The following is a 22,297-nucleotide window of genomic DNA, read 5'->3' on the forward strand; positions in this document are numbered from 1 at the left end:
AAAAAAAAAAAAAAAAAAAAAAAAAAAAAATTAAAGAAAGAAAGTAAAGGAATAAAAGAATGGCCACTCTATAGTCAGAGCAGCATCATGGGCCACCCAGTTGCTCATATTTATTGTTACTTTTTGATTATATGCTGAACAAGGGGTGAATTATTCATGAGTTTTCATCAAATATACCAAAAAAATGATCATTTTTGTTATGGTAGTACATAGATACATAGATACACTACTCCACTTTTTTTTTTTTTTTTTTTTTTTGAGATGGAGCCTCACTCTGTCACCCAGGGTGGAGTGCAGTGGCACGATCTCAGTTCACTGCGACCTCCGCCTCCTGGGTTGAAGCGATTCTCCTGCCTCAGCCTCCCGAGTAGCTGAGACTACAGGCATGCACCATCACGCCGGACTAATTTTTATGTATTATTAGTAGAGATGGGGTTTTACCCTGTTGGCCAGGCTGATCTGAAACTCCTGACCTCAGGCAATCTGCCCACCTCAGCCTCCCAAAGTGCTGGGATTACAGGCATGAGCTACCACACCCGGCCTCCACTGGTATTCTTTAGCTAGCCTCATTTTACTTGGATTCTGACTGAAATATGTTCTCCTCAGAATATAGAAGGAAACAAAGCTAATTTAAGGTGACCAAGTTTATACATTAAGTACAATTCGTGCATTTTTCACCAGAAAGTTGTTCACTACTTTAAGATTTTACCTTCATTTTCTATTAGAAGGTATTAGTTAATCTATTATCTCCTCTCTCTAACTCCAGTCATCATATTAAATTTTTGCAAATTTTATGTGCCAAACACATGTCGAATTTACATACATACAGGCATAATTTACATACATACAGGCATAATTTACATACATGCATATACAATGTAGAATATATCCAGAAGGTAATTAGCAACTGGTTACAGTTTGCTACTAATGAGGTCAAGTTTACAGATCTACTGATCCTCTGAGTCTATCTTTTGGCCCTGTTCCATTGCCACAGATTCTATCATGACCCCTGGGCTGCTGTTTCACACATGTTGTTTGTCACAGGAGGGGGGCCGTGTAGGAGGATGTGATTGCTCCTCTGCCAACCCCCTACCTCTACTGGTCAAGGATCTCAGCATTTTCCTGACGAATGGCATGGGCGGGATGTGTTCCATCTTTGCATTCTCTATGTGTCAGGCTGTGTCCACAGGGAATTGACTGTGAAGGGTTATTAAATCAATGAGACCACTAGCACCATCTTTATATGGTGAAGACAGCTTATCATTAAATATAGTTTGAGACAAGCTTAATTGTGAAACTGAAAAATATTTTCGATAATATTTAGAACTTTTATCTATTTAGTGTTATTCGATGATGACTTCATCATTTTTTTTCATCATGTCTTTGGTTTTGTTAGCTTCTTTTTTGTTTTTTTTTCCCTATTTCTTTCTTTCAGATACTGTTAATCAACATTTCTTCCTTTGGAAAACAGGTCAAATGACAATGCGAAGGGTGATCAAGGAGAAAATGTGTGAAGTAGAAGCCCAGAATTCAAGAGAAATAAATAATATCTTGGCATCCCTTACTTTGCTTTAATTTCTTAGTTTTACTCCTTTAATGTAACAACTGTTTTTCATTTAAAAGGGAGTTGTGAAACAAACATCTATATAATATTTTGGGATTAAAATGCATTTGCAAAATTAGATTCATTGGTTTTATCTTAAGGACATAAAACTTGATATCATATTTAATTTTGTGCTCAAACGTACTGATAATACATTACTTAATCCTTGAAATTATTCGCTTTATTCCCTGTTGTGGATTAAGATGAGTGATTTTATTCTGAAAATATTAGATTGGTGTAAAAGTAATTGTGGTTTTTGCCATTAATAATTTACCATATGAGGGCTATTATAGAATCTAGCTAAAACTAAATACATTTGTCCATCTCTCATTATTCATGGTAGTTATGTTCTATAAAGTCTCTGCAAACACTGAATTAGTAAATACTGAACAATTACTCCTGGTGGGTAAATAAGAGCTTGGTTCCTGCACGACTCTGGCCACATTTTTATCAGTCTATCAGTACATAACCTTATTTTATATGTGTTTCTGTTTAATGATATCTTATTTAGTACATATTGTATGCTCATTAACATTATACTCACAACCAATAGCACCATAACTCACGCCTCATCGAAGCTTGTTCAACAGTTTTTTTCTCTGTAAGGCACATTATAGCCTCCTTGTACTTACGAAAACTAGAGAGCACTTCTGCATTATGTTTAAACAGCAAGTCATTTTAAATAGCAGAATCATAAACAAACAAACAAACAAAACATAAAAAATGAGAAGAACTAAATAGACCATAAAAAAACACTTGTTTATAGTAAGAGAACTGAAACGTGAAGGCAGAGTTTCACTTGGTTCAATCTCAGCTGGCAACATGGGTAGGGGGTAACTCAAGTTTTGTGATTCTCTGCACAAGTTGGGGAACGATCTCACAAATGCTGTGAGTATTTGGAGTACAAACTAATATTAGCAAATAGGTGTATTTGCAAATATGGAATCTGTGGATAATGAGGACAGACAGTATTTATATTATAGGTTACAAAAGAGAAATTGAGCTCCTTTTAGTCATCAGAAGCCAATGAAAGACCTGGGTTTGATATTTCTTTCCATCTCTTGGTTTCTGTTTGCTTAATTGAATGACAAATTCTAATTAGTCATGCCTGACTAACATAATTTAGGATGAAACTATGTCTTCATCACTCTCTACTTCTGACACTGGCCCTGTTCCTAGAGTACAGTAGGCATTCAGTTAATGCTTGTTAAAGGAATGCATAAACCCCTTTCCTCATTTGGAACTTTCTGGAATTGTTGAGAACATCAAATGGCAATAAGGTGATTGGAGCTGTAGTCACACACAAAAAGTTGTCTATTTTAATTAGCCAGGTGTGGTGGCACACACCTGTAATCCCAGCTACTCGGGAGGCTGAGACAGGAGAATTGCTTGAACCTGGGAGACAGAGGTTGCAGTAAGGAGAGAATGCACCACTGCACTCCAGCTTGGTCAATAGAATGAGATTCTGTCTCAGAAACAAAAACAAAAACAGAGAAAGAAAACGAGAAAAAAAAGTTGAAACCACAAAGTTGTCTGTTTTCTGTTTTGAGGATTTTAATTATTCTTAATAACATAGTCATTGAAACTTATTTATAAACAATATTATGTAGTTTAACACATTAATATAGGACTTTTTTTTCTGTAAACCAGGGTTGCCTGTTTAGTATTTGTATTTCACTATGAGTAGCCAACTAGTATCTCTTGTAATGCAAGGTAAAGAGGAAGAGGTTGGTTAACGAAAGGAACTATGTTAATTTTGCTGTTAATAAAGGGGAAAACCTTTTGAATTTATTTATCCTGGAGACACAAAACTTAAACTCATAGTTATGTCATATATATTAGCACTACTATGTTTCCTTATTATTGCAAATATATTCTACCCGGGTCTTTTCATCATTGTAGTCACTTGAAAAACATATTGGGTAAGTTTTATTATACAATTTTTTCACATTGATTTTAGTTTCTTTTTCTTTTTTTCTTTTTTAACCTCAGAAGGAATTAGATATCCAGTATAAAGAAGCCTGATCGCTCTGGCCTTACTTGACTTTCCTATAATAGTATTTTTAGGATCACTGATATAAAACCTACAAAGTAAGTAATTTGGTTCATATAAGCAGGCAAGTAATACATTTTTCTAAACATTGTTGTTTCTCATTAAAAACATACTATTACTCTCCAAATAAGAGACTTTTAGAGGTCATTTTTTTTCTCATTTTTTGAAATACTGACTGACACATAGTTGCACTGGTAGACTCAGAAGTGTTTGGTTTATGCTTGTTCAAAATGATTGTCAGCAGATGTAACGAGCCTTGGACCAGTCCAGTAGCTTGGCTAACATATGTCTGCAGAAGGATTTTAAAATCCTGCTGACTGGGCTGGTCTTGTCGAGCCTCACAGCAGGAAAATTGTCTCTTGCAGCTCAGCTTATAAATATAACCTTTGTGTGTTTGGAAATATTCCTTCTAAGGCAGGACTTATGCTCACTCTGAAATCCAAATGTTCATTTTGATGTCAGCACTAACCAGGAAAAAGGAAAGGTGGAAAAGATTCCTCTTGCACGTTTCAAAATGTTAGAAACTGCCTATTATTTGTGTCTCATTCTTTACTGCTCTGTACAAGCTCTAGAAATCAAACGGTGTTCCTCACAAATAGACTCTCTAGAAATGCTGACTCCGTGTTTCAAATCCTATAAAAATATCTACATGGTAGACATATTGTTTTCATTACAGATGCATTAAGTCAAAACTGTCAAAGGCTGTGTCGTTCTTGCAAACAGGGCAACTGCTGCTTGAATGGGGCTTATCTGCTTAGGCACTGAGGGGCTAGCTGTGCTATCTGCACATATTTAATCGCAAAGCTTTGCTTGACTTTTCCACGTATTTACTTTTATTATTTTTACTTATGGAAAGCAAGAGTCAGGTTTCATAGTCATTCAGTAAGTCCTCTTTTTAAACAAAGATTATTGTATGAGAAACAGTGTCTACAAGACCACCAGTGGAAATTACTATAGCCAATATAATTAGTAAGTTTGATTCACCTTACCACAGTAGGTAAATCTTATTGGGGGCAAAAATTGATATCTTATTCACAAGTGTATTGAGCTGTTCTTGCATTGCTATAAAGGAATACCCGAGACTGAGTAATTTATAAAGAAAAGAGGTTTAGTTGGATCATGGTTCTGCAGACTGTACAAGCATGGCACTTCTCGGCTTCTGGGGAGGCCACAGAGGGCTTTTACTCATGGTGGAAGGTGAAGCAGGAGCAGGCACGTCACATGGCCAGAGCAGGAGCATGAGGGAGGGAGGCAGGGAGGCGCCATGAACTTATAAACAACTAGATCTCAAGAGAACTCACTCACTGTCATGGACAGCACCCGGCCGTGAGGGATCTACCCCTATCACCCAAATACCTCCCACCAGGCACCACCTCCAAAATCAGGGATTACATATCAACATGAGATGTGGTTGAGACAGATATTCAAGCCGTATCACCAAGTGAACTACCAAAGCTTTTTACTGGTTTGTATTAAGCCGACTTATGAGTTTTCCCAGTAACTCATGATTTTACACAAAACCAAATTAAAGTTTATTGACCAGTTATTTGGATATAAATACATAGATACAGCACAGTACTTCAGGTTAGTTTATAAAATAAATATCAAGTCTTTCCTTTAAATAATAAATGATTTATGCATTCATTCAAATTTAGAATGCTGAGGTATAAACTACAAAAGAAAACTTGTGGCTGAGTGCAGTGGCTCACGCCTGTAATCCTAGCCCTTTGGGAGGCCGAGATGGATGGTTCTCTTGAGGCCAGGAGTTTGAGACCAGCCTTGCCAACATGGGGAAACCTTGTCTCTACTACAAACACAAAAAATTAGCCAGGCATGATGGCCGGTGCCTGTAGTCCCAGCTACTCTGGAGGCTGTGGCACAAGAATCACTTCAACCTGGGAGGTGAAAGTTGCAGTGGGCTGAGAGATCGAGCCACTGCACTCCAGTCTTTGTCAAAAAACAAACAAACAAACAAAAAAAAAACAAAACCTAACTGAGTCTTTCCCTCTGTATTTCTGAGAAAAAGCAGCAAATATAAAATAAACAAAAAGAATATGGAATATTTATTCAGAAATCAAAGGCCCAGCATCATATGTTCTAATGTTTGGTAAGATACTACCCAGTTTTCTGCAACTTTCACTTTTGTTCTTCTGTCAAAGATTCCCGTGAGCCACTGTAACTTGAAGACATCATTGGATACATTTACTTATGTGTGTTAAATTGTGATTCTTAATGCTATTTTGTGGAAAGGCTGGAGAAGAATTTGTTTTTTTTGAGATGGAGTCTTGCTCTGTCACCCAGTCTCTGGGGTTCAAGCGATTCTCCTGCCTCAGTCTCCTGAGCAGCTGGGATTACAGGCGCTCACCACCACACCCAGCTAATTTTGTAGTTTTATAGAGGCAGGTTTCGCTGTGTTGGCCAGGTTGATCTTGAATTTCTGACCTCAGGTAATCCACCCACTTCAGATTTTAAAAATAAAGGTTATAGGCTGGGAGCAGTGGCTCACACCTGTACTCTCAGCACTTTGGGAGGCCAAGGCAGGCAGATTGCTTGAGCCTAGGAGTTCAAGACCAGACTGGGCAACATGACGAAACCCTGTCTCTACAAAAAATTCAAAAATTAGCTGGATGTGGTGGCAGGCACCTGTAGGCTCAGCTACTCAGGAGGGTGAGATTGGAGACACTTGATCCCAGGAGGTCAAAGATGCAGTGAGCCGTCATTGTACCACTGCTCTCCAGCTTGGGTGACAGAGTAAGACTCTTGTCTCAAAATAAATACGTATGTACGTACATACATACATACATACATATATACTAGAATCAAGGGGTTTACCTCTGAGTTCATCGAGTTAACTAGGAAGGTAAATTAATCAGGACCTTCTCAAGTTACCCATGTAATATTATTTAATTGCACTTGCTTAAACAAGCTCAGATTACATTTGACTGTGATTCTTAAAACAGTGACCACAAACAAGTTATACCAAGCTCCCTCTCACAATCTATGCTAAGAGAAAATCTTGTCATTTTCTTTTTTTTCTACATTCACAATTATTCCTAGATTATGAAAGGTAGTCATTTACTAAATCCTTTTAAAATATTTCTTTTTTCTAAATATAGAATTATTATATCAGTAACAGGACAGTCATGGCCATAACAAAATGGAAACTAATATAGTCAACGTAATTAGTAAGTTTGATTCATCAAATCCCAGGGTAGAATACATCTTGACTTTTTAAAGTGCAGTCGACCAGAATTCAGATTTCGAGCTATTCACCAGTGAGAATGCATGGCAACACATGCCTAATTGGCATAGTTACATGTCATTAATTTATTCCTTTTATTCATTTAACAAATACTTATTGAATGATTACTATGTGCCAGACACTATAATGCTGTTCTAAGATAGTTCATATTACTTAGTATTGAAGTTATACTTATTAAAATGGTAATAATTTGTAGAGAGATTAAATTTTGTTTCTTTCTCCCTCTCCTCTTCCTTTCTTCCTTTGTTTATTTTCTTTCTTTGCTTCCTTCTTTTGTGTAGCCATAAAAGAAGAAGGCATTTCTGTTTGTAAGGCACGATTTGCCTCCCAATGCCCGCCTCCCCCCCTAAAAAAAAAACTAAAAAAAAATTAGTGAAGGAATTGATTTCACATTTCTTCAGAGGACATGTTAGAGTGATAAAAGGCAAAACTCTTTTCTTTACATGAACAGTCACAGAACCAAAAAGGCCAAGGAAGAAGTCAAAGAGCACACAGTATTTAATTATGAGAGTTTCTAGTGTCCCGAAGCCACAGAAGAAGCAGCTGCTTAAACATTGCTTACCCTTTGACTAATGGCCAAAAGCACTGAATAGGAGAAGGATTAACATGGATAAGACTTAAACAAAAGTGATACCACCATCAGAGCAACAACAAACAAAGGCACATTAAAAAGTAACATGAAATGATGTTAAGAAAGAGGTCATGGATGCAAAATGATAAAATGTTTTGTTCTTTGGAAGTAACTCTTTTTTTCTTCTGTTCTTACTCATCCATCTCCATCAGAGTTCTCAAATAAAAATGCAAAGGAAAGTTAGCACCACTGTAAAACAGTGAAGGGTCAGTTCTCTGCTTTTGGATATGTAATGTGAATGGGAAGTATCCTAATGCCAATTAAACACAATTTTCTAAGCACAGGAAAAAGACTGTAAAGTCAAGCAATGACTGTGGCTTTTCTTTTGTACTTCCTTTAGTATTAACTGTTTCCAAGTTAACAAATTCTGGATAGTCTATCTAGTGAACAGGGATGCTCTGTTGCCAGGCCTATGTTTTAAGCGATGATTGAGTGTACATAGATCTGAACAGTTGTGTGCTAAGTCTAAGTCTCTCTCATTTTGTTTTAGTTTGGAAGAGAGAACCATGGTGCCCCTTCTTCCCGATGAAATTTGGGAAACATAGTACAACTGTCTCTTTCTCAAAAAAAAAAAAAAAAAAAAAAAAAAAAAAACATAAAAAAAAATACTCCTGTTAATTCCACCTAACTATTGATTGTTTTATATTTTGATGTGGTGAGGAGTTCAGACCCCTTCTTAGTAAATGCTATGTTTGGCACATTCTTTGGAATATGCTGCTTGAGTCTCTTGGTGCATCAGCTGAAACTTCATTTTAATATCCCATATGCACTTAGTAAATATTTGGTTTTCCTCTAAATTGGTAATTATTCCTGGTCTATCATTGAGTTAAGACCTATCTTCCATATATAGATTTCTATATCATTCATGGAAATTAACACTAGTTGGCAAGTAATAAAAACTGAACTCAAGCTGCCTAATACAAAATGGAACTTATTATTTTATATATCAAAATTCTGTGAAAATACAGGTGGGACTGGCCTTAGGGATACATGATATTAGGGTATAAATCCTGTCACCTTTCTCTCATACTTTTTGTTTGATTCCGTTTGTAATCATTTCATTATTATTTTTCACTGACTTCTTCTTGAATTTAGAACCATGGTCATTGGCACTTTCTAACTCATGCTTTCATAGTTTCATGACCACAGAGGAAAAGAGGCTTTGGAAATTTTCAAGGAATCACTGTGACTGTCCACACTTGGGTCACATTTTGGACTCATCACAGCAGCCTGAAAGTTAGGTGGTATGGATGCCCCAGCTTAGGTCATGAGCCTGCACCTGGAAAAAATGGGGGGAAATTATTTTTAAAATGGAAAGAAGTGGAAGGCAGACATTGTATCAAATTTTATATACTCATATAAACAAAACACTGTAAGGGGGAAAATCAGAGGAGAATAGTTAAACCAATGTTTATATATTTCTTTAGGTTTGTTGGAATATATGTGCATGTAATTATATCAGCAAAGTACATAGTGAAGTCAGGGAGACAGATTAGAGAGACAGGAAGAGTGGGAGGGAGAGAATGTACAAAGCAAACAATAGAAAGAAGAGTGGGGACATCCTGAAGTTTGTGTGTGAGGAGAGGACAGATAGGAGAGGTACAAAGGAAAGGGACTAAGAAAGAGAATTAGTTAGAGGATGGGGAGATAATACAACGGAGAGATAGCCAGGTGTGGTGGTACACACCTGTAGTCTCAGCTACTCGGGAGGCTGAGATGGGAGGATTGATTGAGCCGGGCAGACGGAGGCTCCAGAGAGCTGTGATTGCACCACTACACTTCAACCTGGGTGACAAAGTGAGACCTCATCTCAAAAAAATAAAATAAATAAAATAAATATAAGGGATAGGTAGTGACATAATGACAGAAAGGAACATAGAGGGACACAGATGCAAGAACAGGGAAAGAGAAGAGGTTAGAAAAGCATAATTTGTGGAGAGAAAATTAAAATGCTATTATTATTGGTAATATTGCTATAGTTGTTCTCTTTTGCTGATTAGAATATTTTGGCATTATTGGTAGGCTTAATGTAAAATGAGATTTGTGGTTAACATTAATCTCCAAATTATAAATGTCTTTCAATAGGATATGAACAAATATCATAGTAATTCTCAAAGAATATTGCTATTTTTAATCAATGGAATATACAACATGTTATATTTTAAAATCATACTTCAAACATCGTGAAGAGAGAACAAAGCCATATCAAATAATGAATGAATGGTTGTATTACAGAAGTACTTGTCCTGATGGAACACTTCAAATACCATTTGGCTGCTACTTCTCTCTGGGTTTGCTTTGTATCCCATGGAGATGATCTGACCTTAAGCTTTTGTTAGCTTCAAAGAGAGCTCCATTCTTGCCTCATCTCTGCAGTATTGAAGAAACAGACCTTGGTTAACAACAGGAAGCCAAATTGATTTTAATATTGTGAACTCTTTACTCTGATGCAGGAAATGTTATCTGGGTCATCTCAGTGGGCTAGGGATTATAGAGCTGGATTAGGCTTCAAAATACAAATGAACTCCATAGGTCTAGTATAGCTGTAAGGTACAGGGGTAGAGAATATTAGGTGGCCATCTTGATAATCATCTGTGATTGTGTTAATGCACTCCGAAGTGGACTTGTTACTTCTACCTGAGTATACAACCAGTCTGTTCACTGTTTTCAGTAGTTATAACTTAGGAAAGAGACAACATATCAACGTATGAATGTGGGTATATCCAATGAGATCTCTCTTATAATTTTAGTCATAAATAGGCATAAAAATATGTTCTTTCAGAAAACACTTACTGGAACCTGAGATAATACAATATGTCAAATTGCTAAAAAGAAACTCCATGGATCACAGGTCTGACCTGATATCTAACTTTACTAATAATTTTAATGGTATAGGTAATCACATGGCATGGGTGAGCCAGGGGGAGAGGTCTTTGACCTTCAAGTGGCTTGCAAATGCTTTCTTTCCACATCAGGGCATGCACTGGGCCCATAGGAAATCTCTAGGTGACATGTGCAGTTTGCATTCCTTGCTCAGTAGGAGTATTAGATAATGAAAATCTCCATTTTATATTCAGATACTTGCATAGCTTTTTCCAGGAGACCATGCCCATAAATGCATAGATTTCATGTGTATTTATCATAAGCAGTGCTAGATAGTGAGCATTTGATAGAGAAGGACTGTCTCTAAATGCCATTGCTTGCCAGGAGGGCCTCTCATTCACATGTTTAATAGGAGATTTGATTGGGCTACCTTGTTTATTTCCAGGGAGTGGTGCCTTGGTGAAAAGAGAGAATGAATGGCAGACCTGCTACTCGACCATATTCCTCCTAAATACCTTCTTGGTGATATGCATACAGAGATTAGCAAAACAGTCCCTGTCTTCAATTTTTTTTTTGCCATATAAGAAGATGAACACAAACTCAACACCAGAGATAATGTACCTAAAACGCTAAATAACGTGTGTGGCACAGAATAAGTATCTCAATAGACAGGAATGTTTTTTATAGTAGTATTAACAATGCTGTGTTAAAGTGCTATAACCTGGTTGACTCTTATTTGGATGGTGGAGTTTTAGTGGACAATGGAATTTGCACAAGTTCTGAGTATACTTATTCTGCTGACATTTATTGAGTAATCTCCCATGTGCCAGACACTATCTGAAGTGAAATGAAAGAGAATTCCTGGTTTCCATGAGTTTTTAGTCTTAGAGAAGACACAGTCAGGTAAATAAATAATTGAAAAATATTATAAGAGTGTTTATAAAAATCTGTTTGTTAGGTATGAGAGTGCAGCATACTTGGCCTCCAGAAATGTGGAAAGTTTCATCAATATACAAATTAAATATTGGAGGATGAGTGAACACTTATTGGGTAAATAAGAAGATAAAAGGCTTTTTATGGGGAGAGAATGAGATGGGCAAAGTTAGCAGCATCATTGAACATATGGACATCGGGGTGCTGCAAATTCTTACCATTGGTTCCCTTTTGGATGTTGTTCTAGGAAAATTCTGGAGAATTAGGTTTGCATCAGATGATAAATTAGCCCAACAGAAATGAATGATAATAAAAAATAGCTACCAATTTTGAGTAATTACTATGTTCCAGGTACAATAGTGGGTACACATTTGTAATACTCACGACAGATTAGGAGCACATAACATCTTGACTTTATAAATGAGAATTTAGTTCAGCAGCTGGTTAGAGACTGTGTTGGGATGTGCCCCCATCCCTTTCCATGACCCTGTGTGAGCTCCCCTAGGCTTAGAAACTTGCACATTGTTCTCACCTGATAGGTGAGCAGTGAAACAGCACTAGGAGGACAATTAGTCATCATTCAGTGTATATCAGTGTGCCTCTGCAAACACCCACAGGAACAAATAAATCTATGACTAGTGAGATTGCTTTGGAAATACAATATCAAAAAAAAGTCACTACTACCTTCTCTTTCCATTCCATCGAGATTACAGCTCCCGGCACCCCTTCAACAGGAAGTTGTTGGCCGCCTTTCCCTTGAAAGTTTTAATAGGAAATGAAAGGATCAGTATTGGGTTTCAGAAAGAAAAATTGGCTAGCAGTTGATGGAAAATGGCAGCTTAGAGAATCTGTGGTTAGAGAAAATTGTCTGAAACTTACTATAATATTTCAGAGATGAAGTAATAAGAAGAACCTAGAGTGGCAATCATAGATCAATTGATTGAAACTAAAACTAATAAGACTTGTTGAGACCATTGAGGGGACGCAAGATGTCAGTTTGAATCACTACAGAAAGCAGTGAGGCTACTTAGATAGAAACTGCCAGAAGAGGAAAATAAATGAACCTTTGGATTTGCTGAGTTTGTGGAGGCTGAATGCTAAAGATTTTTGTTTGAGATGGGGGTAGCTTATAGGTAGGCAGGAATCGGATCTGATGCAAAGAGAGGTGATGGGATAGAAGACATGGATGACTGATGACTGTTCTGATGACTTTGTCAGAGTGAATGAGAAAGATATTCAATGGCAAGAACCTTACAAGGAGGTAGCGTACAATGTGGTTAAGCTACAATTTTTGCTATATTTCTTCATTTTTATTGGCATCCAATTATTTTATATGTACTCACTATTTATTTAAACAGCTTTATTCATGGGGTGCCTACTCTGTCTAAGGCAATACCTTTGGCAATGAGGAGATGATGATGAGCAAAGCCTAAATGTTTCTTGCTCTCCTGGGTTTGTAGTCTAGTAAGAGACATAAGCGTCATAAGACATCACACTAGTGAATGTATAATTCAAAACTGAGATAAGTGCTCTCATGTGTGCTCTCATGTGAAACATCTTATTTCTAGGGGAAAAAAAGCAATGTAACAAAAAAAAAACCCTTGTGATATGAATGGTTTCCTAAGAAAGTGCAGCTGTGCTGAGACCTGAAGGATAGGAGTTGCCATCTGGGCAAAAGATGATGAAAATAAAGGGTACTCCAGACTGATGGAAAAGCATATGACAAGAGATTGGAGTGTTTAGGAAGTTAAAAGAACATGTAATTGAAGCTCAAGAAGGGGAAGAGAGATGAGAGATATGTGTAGAGTCCAGACCACTCAGAATTTGCAGAATAATAAGGATTTTGATCCATGTTCTGAGTATTGAGATGCCATGGAAGGTTTCCGTTTTTTAAAAAATATTAATCCAAATCTCCTTTACGTGAATAATACAGATAGGAAGTGCTGAGGAATCAAAGTAGAGGTAGAAGGGATTGAGACCCCAGAGTGTCTACATTAGGAGGGAGCTGAGCCTCATCAAGTTCTTTCCATAGGATTTTCTTCATGCACAAATATGCATGGCTGGCTTAGTCTGCAGACCACATTTTTGGTTCACCTAGTGTTTCAGATGGCAGATGACATAACTCTGAGTAAATTCGAAGTTCTGGCTGTACCAAAAAAAAAAAAAAAAGTAGATATGTATATCAGGAAAACGCAAAAAGAAACTGTTCTGTGATGCTTAAGAGAATTCATTGCCAACCTCCTACTGGCTATTCTAACCCGATAAACAAGCAAAAGTGACTTGTTAGAGCCAGCAGCTATATTTTGAGTACCATTATCCCTCATTGAATAATTCAGCACTTAATGGTGGTGATTTTGGTTGCTCAGAGAAGGTATTCTTTTGCAATTATGTAGCTCTTTGTTGAGATTCAGCATTGTCTGGTTAAAAGTATGAGAAGCAAAGCAGAATTCTTGCTGTGAAAATCACTACTTCTAAAGAGATGCGGCATTGCCATATAGTAGTTACATTATGCAATTATTACATGGAAATTACTTGCTTTTCTGTAGTCTTTTTCCAGAAAGAAGACACTCTTTTTTATTATTATTATACTTTAAGTTCTGGGTTACATGTGCAGAACGTGCAGTTTTGTTGTATAGGTATACACGTGCCCTGGTGGTTTGCTGCACCCATCAACCCATCACCTACATTAAGTATTTCTCTTGTTATCCCTCCCCAGCCCACAACCCTCAACAGGCCCTGGTGTGTGATGTTCCCCTCCCTGTGTCCATGTGTTCTCAATGTTCAACTCCAACTTATGAGTGAGAACATGTGGTGTTTGGTTTTTGGATCTTGTGGTAGCTTGCTGTGAATGATGGTTTCCAGCTTCATCCATGGCCCTGTAAAGGACAAGAACTCAAACTTTTTTATGGTTGCATAGTATTCCATGGTGTATATGTGCCACATTTTCTTTATCCAGTCTATCACTGATGGGCATTTGGGTTGGTTCCAAGTCTTTGCAATTGTGATTTGTGCCATAATAAACATACATGTGCATGCACCTTTATCATAGAATGATTTATAATCCTTTGGGTATATGCCCTGTAATGGGATTGCTGGGTCAAATGGTATTTCTAGCTCTAGATCCTTAAGGAATTGCCACACTGTCTTCAGCAATGGTTGAACTAATTTACACTCCCACCAACAGTGTAAAAGCATTCCTATTTTTCCACAAACTCTTCAGCATCTGTTGTTTCTTGACTCTAAAGATGGCAATTCTAGCTGGCGTGAGATGATATCTCATTGTGGTTTTGATGGTTTTGATTTGCATTTCTCTAATGACCAGTGATGATGAGCATTTTTTCATGTGTCTGTTGGCTGCATAAATGTCTTATTTTGAGAAGTGTCTGTTCATATCCTTTGCCCATTTTTTGATGGGGTTGTTTCTTTTTTTCTTGTAGATTTGTTTAAGTTTTTTGTAGATTCTGGATATTAGCTCTTTGTCAGATGGATAGACTGCAAAAATTTTCTCCCTATCTGTAGTTTGCTTGTTCACTCTGATGATAGTTTCTTTTGCTGTGCAGAAGCTCTTAAGTTTAATTAGACCCCATTTGTCAATTTTGGCTTTTGTTATGATTGTTTTTGGTGTTTTAGAAAATTCTTTGCCCATACCTATGTCCTGAATGGTATTGCCCAGGTTTTCTTCTAGTATTTTTATGGTCCTAGGTCTTATGTTTAAGTCTGATCTATCTTGAGTTGATTTTTCTATACGGTGTAAGGAAGGGATCCAGTTTCAGTTTTCTGCATGTGGCTAGCCAGTTTTACCAACACCATTTATTAAATAGGAAACCTTTTTCCCGTTGCTAGTGTGTGTCAGATTTGTCAAAAATCAGGTGGTTGTAGCTGTGCAGTGTTATTTCTGAGGCCTCCATTCTGTTCTGGTCTATATATCTGTTTTGGTACCAGTAACATGCTGTTTTGGTTACTGTGTAGCCTTGTAGTGTAGTTTGAAGTCAGGTAGCGTGATACCTCCAGCTTTGTTCTTCTTGCACATGATTGTCTTGGATATACAGACTCTTTTTTGGTTCCATATGAAGTTTAAAGTAGTTTTTTCCAATTCTGTGAAGAAAGTCAGTGGTAGCTTGATGGTGATAGCATTAAATCTATACATTATTTTGGGCAGTATGGCCATTTTCACAATATTGATTCTTCCTATCCATGAGCATGGAATGTTTTTCCATTTGTTTGTGTCTTCTCTTGTTTCCTTGAGCAGTGGTTTGTAGTTCTTGAAGAGGTCCTTCACATCCCTTGTAAGTTGTATTCCTAGGTATTTTATTCTCTTAGTAGCAATTGTGAATGGGAGTTCACTCACGATTTGGCTCTCTGTCTGTTATTAGTGTACAGGAATGCTTGTTATTTTTGCATGTTGATTTTTATCCTGAGACTTTGCTGAAGTTGCTTATCAGCTTAAGGAGATTTGGGGCTGAGACAATGGGGTTTTCTAAATACACAATCATGTCATCTGCAAACGGAGACAATTTGACTTCCTCTCTTCCTATTTGAATACACTTTATTTCTTTCTCTTGCCTGATTGCCCTGGCTGGAACTTCCAATACTATGTTGAATAGGAGTGGTGAGAGAGGGCATCCTTGTCTTCTGCTGGTTTTCAAAGGGAATGCTTCCAGGTTTTGCCCATTCAGTATGATATTGGCTGTGGGTTTTCCATAAATAGCTCTTATTATTTTGAGATATGTTCCTTTGATACCTAGTTTATTGAGAGTTTTTAGCATGAAGGGGTGTTGAATATTATCAAAGGCCTTTTCTGTGTCTGTTCAGATAATCATGTGGTTTTTGTTATTGGTTCTGTTTATGTGATGGATTACGTTTATTGATTTGCATATGTTGAACNGAGATAATCATGTGGCTTTTGTCATTGGTTCTGTTTATGTGATGGATTACGTTTATTGATTTGTGTATGTTGAACCAGTCTTGCATCCCAGGTATGAACCTAACTTGATCTTGGTGGATAAGCTTTTTGATGTGCTGCTGGATTCGATTTGCTAGTATTTTATTGAGGATTTTCACATCAATGTTTATCAGCGATATTGGTCTGAAATTTTCTTTTTTTGTTGTGTCTCTGCCAGATTATGGTATCAGGATGATGCTGGCCTCATAAAATGAGTTAGGGAGGATTCCCTCTTTTAATGTTGTTTGTAATAGTTTCAGAAGAAATGGTACCAGCTCTTCTTTGTACCACTTGTAGAATATGGCTGTGAATTCATTTGGCCCTGGGCTTTATTGGCTGATAGACTATTGATTACTGCCTCAATTTCAGAACTTGTTATTGGTTTATTCAGGGATTTGACTTCTTCCCGGCTTAGACTTGGGAGGGTGTATGTGTCCAGGAATGTATCAATTTCTTCTAGATTTTCTAGTTTATTTGTGTATAGATGTTTATAGCATCCTCTGATAGTAGTTTTTATTTCTGTGAGATCGGTGGTGATATCCCCTTTATCATTTTTTATTGCGTCTATTTGATTCTTCTCTCTTTTCTTCTTTATTAGTCTGGCTAGTGGTCTATCTATTTTGTTGAGTTTTTCAATAAACCAGCTCCTGGTTTCATTGATATTTTTAAGGGATTTTCGTGTCTCTTATCTCCTTCAGTTCTGCTCTGATCTTAGTTATTTCCTATCTTTTGCTAGCTTTTGAATTTGTTTGCTGTTTCTTCTCTAGTTCTTTTAATTTTGATGTTACGGCGTCAATTTTAGATCTTTCCCGCTTTCTGTTGTGGGCATTTAGTGCTATAAATTTAACTCTAAACACTGCTTTAAATGGAAAGAAGATGCTCCTTAAGTGACTTGGTGGGAGCTTTTATTTTATCAATTTCTTTCTGATAAATTATACTGGTAGTCATATCTGGCCGCAGATAAACTTTATTTCCTTTTTGACTGTTAGCTATGTTGAATTCAAATTGCATGCCAAAGCATAACATTTAGGAAAACATCATATCTCTAGAGTTATAATTGATTTGTGCTAATGATATGTTAGTAGAAAATAATGACAGTTTGATTTCTTTCATTTAAAGGAAAATCTCTACAGTAAGGAAGAAAGTATCATGGCTAAAAGTAACTTTTAGTTAATCTCAGGTTTTATCAAAATATTTACAGAACACTTTGTCTTAGTCACCTGCTAGTCACTCAGTGTATTTCAATTACCACAGTATTATCTTTGGAATGTAAAAGAAAATTATTCTAGAATAGAGTGAATACTTGGAAATAGAAAATATATCCAATAAATGAATTAGTTAGGAATGTTGACATAATTAATAACATTTGCATTACTGATAGTGACCTCTGCCCTAATTATAACTTTATAGCTAAAGAAGTTTAAGATCTTTCACAGTTTTTCCTTCAGTAATCCTTTTCCCAAACTGAATTTCGAATGTCTAGTAACTTGTGATTTTTCTAGGAAAAGCCCATGGTCTTTACCTGTTTGTTCTATAGATAACACTCTATAACTTGCCTTTTTCACTTAATAAAAAATAATAGATATGATATCATTTATACAACATATATAAGGCATACTATATGTTATATATAATATAAATGTACATATAAATAAATCAAAATGAATATAAATGTCTGGAAGTGTTCATATCTTAAATGTTTTCTGGCAGGGATGGGGAGAAGGGGGTTGTATAATCTTCAACTTTTTACTGAATACGTTCCTTTGCCATTATTTTCTGTTGCAATAAGAATCTATTTTATTGTAAAATAAGTAAAACAAATTAATTAAAAATGGTATGTGATAATAGTAACTGTGTAGTTCTTAGAAATATTATCAATATTGGAATCAAAACACATAAGACTATTAAACATGTATTTTTAAGTAAACTGCCCACTATATCCAGAAAATTGAATCTAACTGGTTATCATGCAAATGAAGAAGGTAATCAGTTCAAAAATGACATATTAACTGATATTGCCTTCCTGTTCTTATTTCTTATTCATGGAAAATGAGGACAAGATATGAAAGGTTTAGGGATCTAGGTCATTGACCCAGGATTTGGCATTAATTCTTCTCATAAAAGCACAGGGAATGATCAATCAATGTTGACAGCTCTAATGCCATCACCGGAGCAGAAGATGAGCCAAAGGAAATTATGAGTTTCTTATAAATTTATCTTAAGTATCAGAAATCATACTTTGTATCTTATGGCTTGAACAGAATAGGTTTGCTTTTAACGATTTGTATAGTGAGAAGATTAAAATTTCTACCAACATATCCAAAGCACTGATACATCTATTAAACTATTTGCAACAAAAATACCTATACCTTTTGAATTTGAATAAAATATCCCCTTAAACAACCTCTGGTATGTGATTATGCATAAATATTCTTTTCTTAATATGCCCCAAATCTCTCTGATTATAGTTGGTTTGCTTTGTTATTTTCCCTTTGAAAGTTTTGAATTGACAAGAGGGATGTTTCTGTGAACTATAGATTTTAGGGGAAAAGAAGGCTAAAGTTTTTTGTATCACTATTTGGCCTTTAGCATTTTATAACGAGTTAATTGTCTTTAACCAAAAAATTTGCCTCAGAGAATGGAAAAGGAAATGTGGTAACAAGAATAGAAACATTGCAAGAAAATGAGTAGTTATGAAACAGTATAGAGATAAAAAATCGAAGGTGAGATACCCCAAACCATGAACTATTTATCTTAATCATGCAGCCTTTTCATCTCTAAAAGAATCTATTAGTGTCATATTCAAGTGCTTAATGTTCACTAGCAGTTGATAATTATCATGACCATCCCTGTCACTACAAGACCCTTAAGTGCCTTTTGATGAGCTAAGAAAAATAAAATCATATTCAAGTACCAATGGTTGGAATTCATGCTTTAAATACAACCTTAGAAATGGCCTTAGGTTAAGGCTAATGGTGTATCACTGACTCAAATTTCTAAGAGTATATTTTCTGACAATGCTTTCATATAGAAAGTTTACCGCAGATAGTAGTTTCTTCATATTTGCATCCTGACCTAATTTTGGTCATTAGGTTACTTTTTATAGGTATCAATAGTTCCCAAGTCCTAGAGAAAAATGAGGGTTTTAGTTTTTTCTTGTAAGCTAGCTACCAGATGCTATGTGACAAGGACAATCTTAGGATGAAATAGTCCAGGCAAGCAAATATGTATTAGCCATCAAATGTACACATGTGCTTATAAGTATGTGTACACATGCACAGGCATGCATGCACACATACACAAACACACACATCACAAAATTGTACCCTGTATTCTGTCAATTTGATGGAGTCCCAGCTGTTAAACCTTTGAGGCATTCTGACAGAAATCTGCAAGAAAGCTTCACTAGAGGCAGATGAGATGATGTTCCAGCTGCAGGATTCAGCTACCTTTTCAATTGGAGTCATAGAAAAAAACACTTATTGCAAAAATGAATGAAATCCTAAGCCTGGAGTGCAATGAAATTGTGTTTAGGCCATAGAGCTACCTTGATTTTTTAATATCCTGTTCACGCAAGGGTGCTTGTGTCTGAGCAAACATTTCTAGCAAAATCCACCAATATATACAACACTGCTTATTTTTTGTTTTAATGGATCATTCTGCTAACATCCATTATAGTGATTAAGCCATACTTATACACTTAACATACTTTACAGAATAAAGATACCTGAAGTACATAGAGTAACCAGTGCTACTACATTTTACTAGAGATTTAGAAGAGTTTTGATTAAGACCTTTTGAATACTGACTGACTATATTTATGGGGTACATTAAAATTCAGTAGCCTCTATATTATCACACAGCCTATGGTAAAGTATTTTAAAGTAAATTTCAGAAAAGTTAATGATTCATTTTTGTTGACACTTAAAAGAACCACTAAAACCTACGAATATTGTTGGCCTTAAGTAGACACTGTAAAATGAATGAGACTGAGTGATATTCATTTAAAGTTCTATTAGCCTTTATGGAAGTATTGTGGCAAGCCCAGCAATGTTTAGCTCAGTGTTTTACATTCAAATCCATATTTACTTTAATGAGTATTTCAGAAGTTTAATTTCTTAGTTGTATTTGGATGAATGAGAAAATAAAAGGAATTCAGAATTTTCTCAACCATCTATAACTATGCAGAGTATATTCTTTTGTGGACACATGCATGAAATTCATCCATTCATTCAGAAAGATGTATTGTGAGTATTTCCTATACTTCAGGTAAGCACAAAAAGAATGAATAGGATCTGGCAACTGCCTCATAAAATATACAATCGCCTACAAATATGTAGACAAGGCAAGTACAAAAAAATTGTGAGCCCTTGTTTATTTTAGCTTTATAAGTAGTGTGCTCACTGCTGGTATCCACCTGAACAATTTGATTAACACAAAAAAGTGGAAACGTAGATTAAAACCATCCAAAACATTGGGAGAGATAGATAGATAGATAGATAGATAGATAGATAGATAGATAATCATGCAAACATAGGGAGACAGATAATATATATAGATAATATCTATATTATAGAACTATATAATATGTTATAATAATATATAATAAGATCTATATTATAGAATATATATAATAGAATAATAAACACCATTATTACGTGAGCTAAGACAGGAAGGAAGAGCATTTGTTTGCCTCTCCAGGCCTTGATTTGGCTCAGTTAGAACTCCAGCTCCTTGCAATCTAGCACATAGCCATCTGCTCAGCCACGCTGACTCCATCCTTATGCAATGCACGACAGAAGCTTGCCCTACTGGAACTGCTCCTCCAGAATACTGCTGTTTTGGGCATTCATTTTCCTTTCATTATATATTTTTTTTCTAAATTTGTTTTGGATCATTTTTTGTTTAAAATCTCTTCCTCCTCAGGAGTCCGCCGGGCCCCCTTCTTGCGGCCCCGGACAGTGCACAGTGGAACTTGTACTGCTGTTGCTAAGGTGCGCTGCCAACCAGCAGCAAGCAATTCCTCACCAGGGTCTTGGTGCGGACCGGCTCGCTGTGGGTGACATTGCAAACAAGATCAATGATCCTTGTTTTGCGAGTGCAACACTCCCAGACACAGAAGTTCCCATTTCCAGCCTCAAAGCACAATATTTCTTATTACCTCCCCACACATAAACTGTGTGGATGTGGCGGGGGCCAATTTTAGTGTTGGCAGTGGGCATCGCAGCTCAGACTTCTGCTTCTTATGGTGGTCCTTTCTCTTGCCCCTGTCTTCTGGTACTTGTGCCAGTTGTCCTGAGAGATGCCCATTGCTGGGTGCTGGTTGGAAAGAGAAACTTAGGTATATATTTTCTTTTTCTTTCTCTCTTCCTTCTTTCCTTGCTTTCTTTCTCTCTCTCTCTCTCCCTTCCTCCCTCCCTTTCTTTCCTTCCTTCCTTTCCCTCCCTCCCTCACTTCCTTCCTTCCTTCCATCCTTCCTTTCTTCCTTCCTCCCTTCCTCCCTCCCTCCCTCCCTCTCTTTCTCTCTTTCCTTTTTCTTTCTTTTGTCTTTCATTTTTCTTTCTTTCCTTCCTTCCTTCATTCCTTCTTTCCTTCCTCCTTCCTTCCTTGCTTTCTTTCTCTCTCTCTATTCCTTCCTCCCTCCCTCCCTCTCTTTCTCTCTTTTCTTTCTCTTCTTTCTTTCCTTCCTTCCTTCCTTCCTTCCTTCCTTCCTTCCTTCCTTCCTTCCTCCCTCCCTTCCTCCCTCCTTTCCTCCCTCCCTCCCCTCCTTCCTTCCTTCTTTCCTTCCTTCCTTCCTTCCTTTTTCTGAAATGGTCTCACTCTGTTGCCCAGGCAGAATCATAGCTCACTCCAGCCTGAAACTCTTGGGCTCAAGCAGTCCGCCAACCTTGACCTCCTGAGTAGCTGGGAGTACAAGCACATGCCCTGTGCCTTGCTAATTAAAAAAAGAAAGAAAATATTTGTAGAGATGGGGTCTCACTGTGTTGTCCAAACTGGTCTCGAACTCCTGGCCTTAAGTGATCCTCCAGCTTCAGCTTCTCAAAGTGCTA

General features: G+C 36.7%; 1 protein-coding gene and 1 pseudogene across 6 annotated transcripts in view; one reads left to right on the forward strand and one right to left on the reverse strand.

The window, feature by feature from the left end:
• Positions 1–22,297, forward strand: part of CHL1 (cell adhesion molecule L1 like) — a 215,005-nt gene that overhangs the window by 94,862 nt on the left and 97,846 nt on the right. The window lies entirely within an intron of this gene.
• Positions 13,371–21,557, reverse strand: LOC108520286 (40S ribosomal protein S8 pseudogene; annotated as a pseudogene).

The sequence above is a fragment of the Rhinopithecus bieti genome, unplaced genomic scaffold (genome assembly GCF_001698545.2).
Source record: "Rhinopithecus bieti isolate Rb0 unplaced genomic scaffold, ASM169854v2 scaffold_49457, whole genome shotgun sequence".
NCBI lineage: Eukaryota > Metazoa > Chordata > Mammalia > Primates > Cercopithecidae > Rhinopithecus > Rhinopithecus bieti.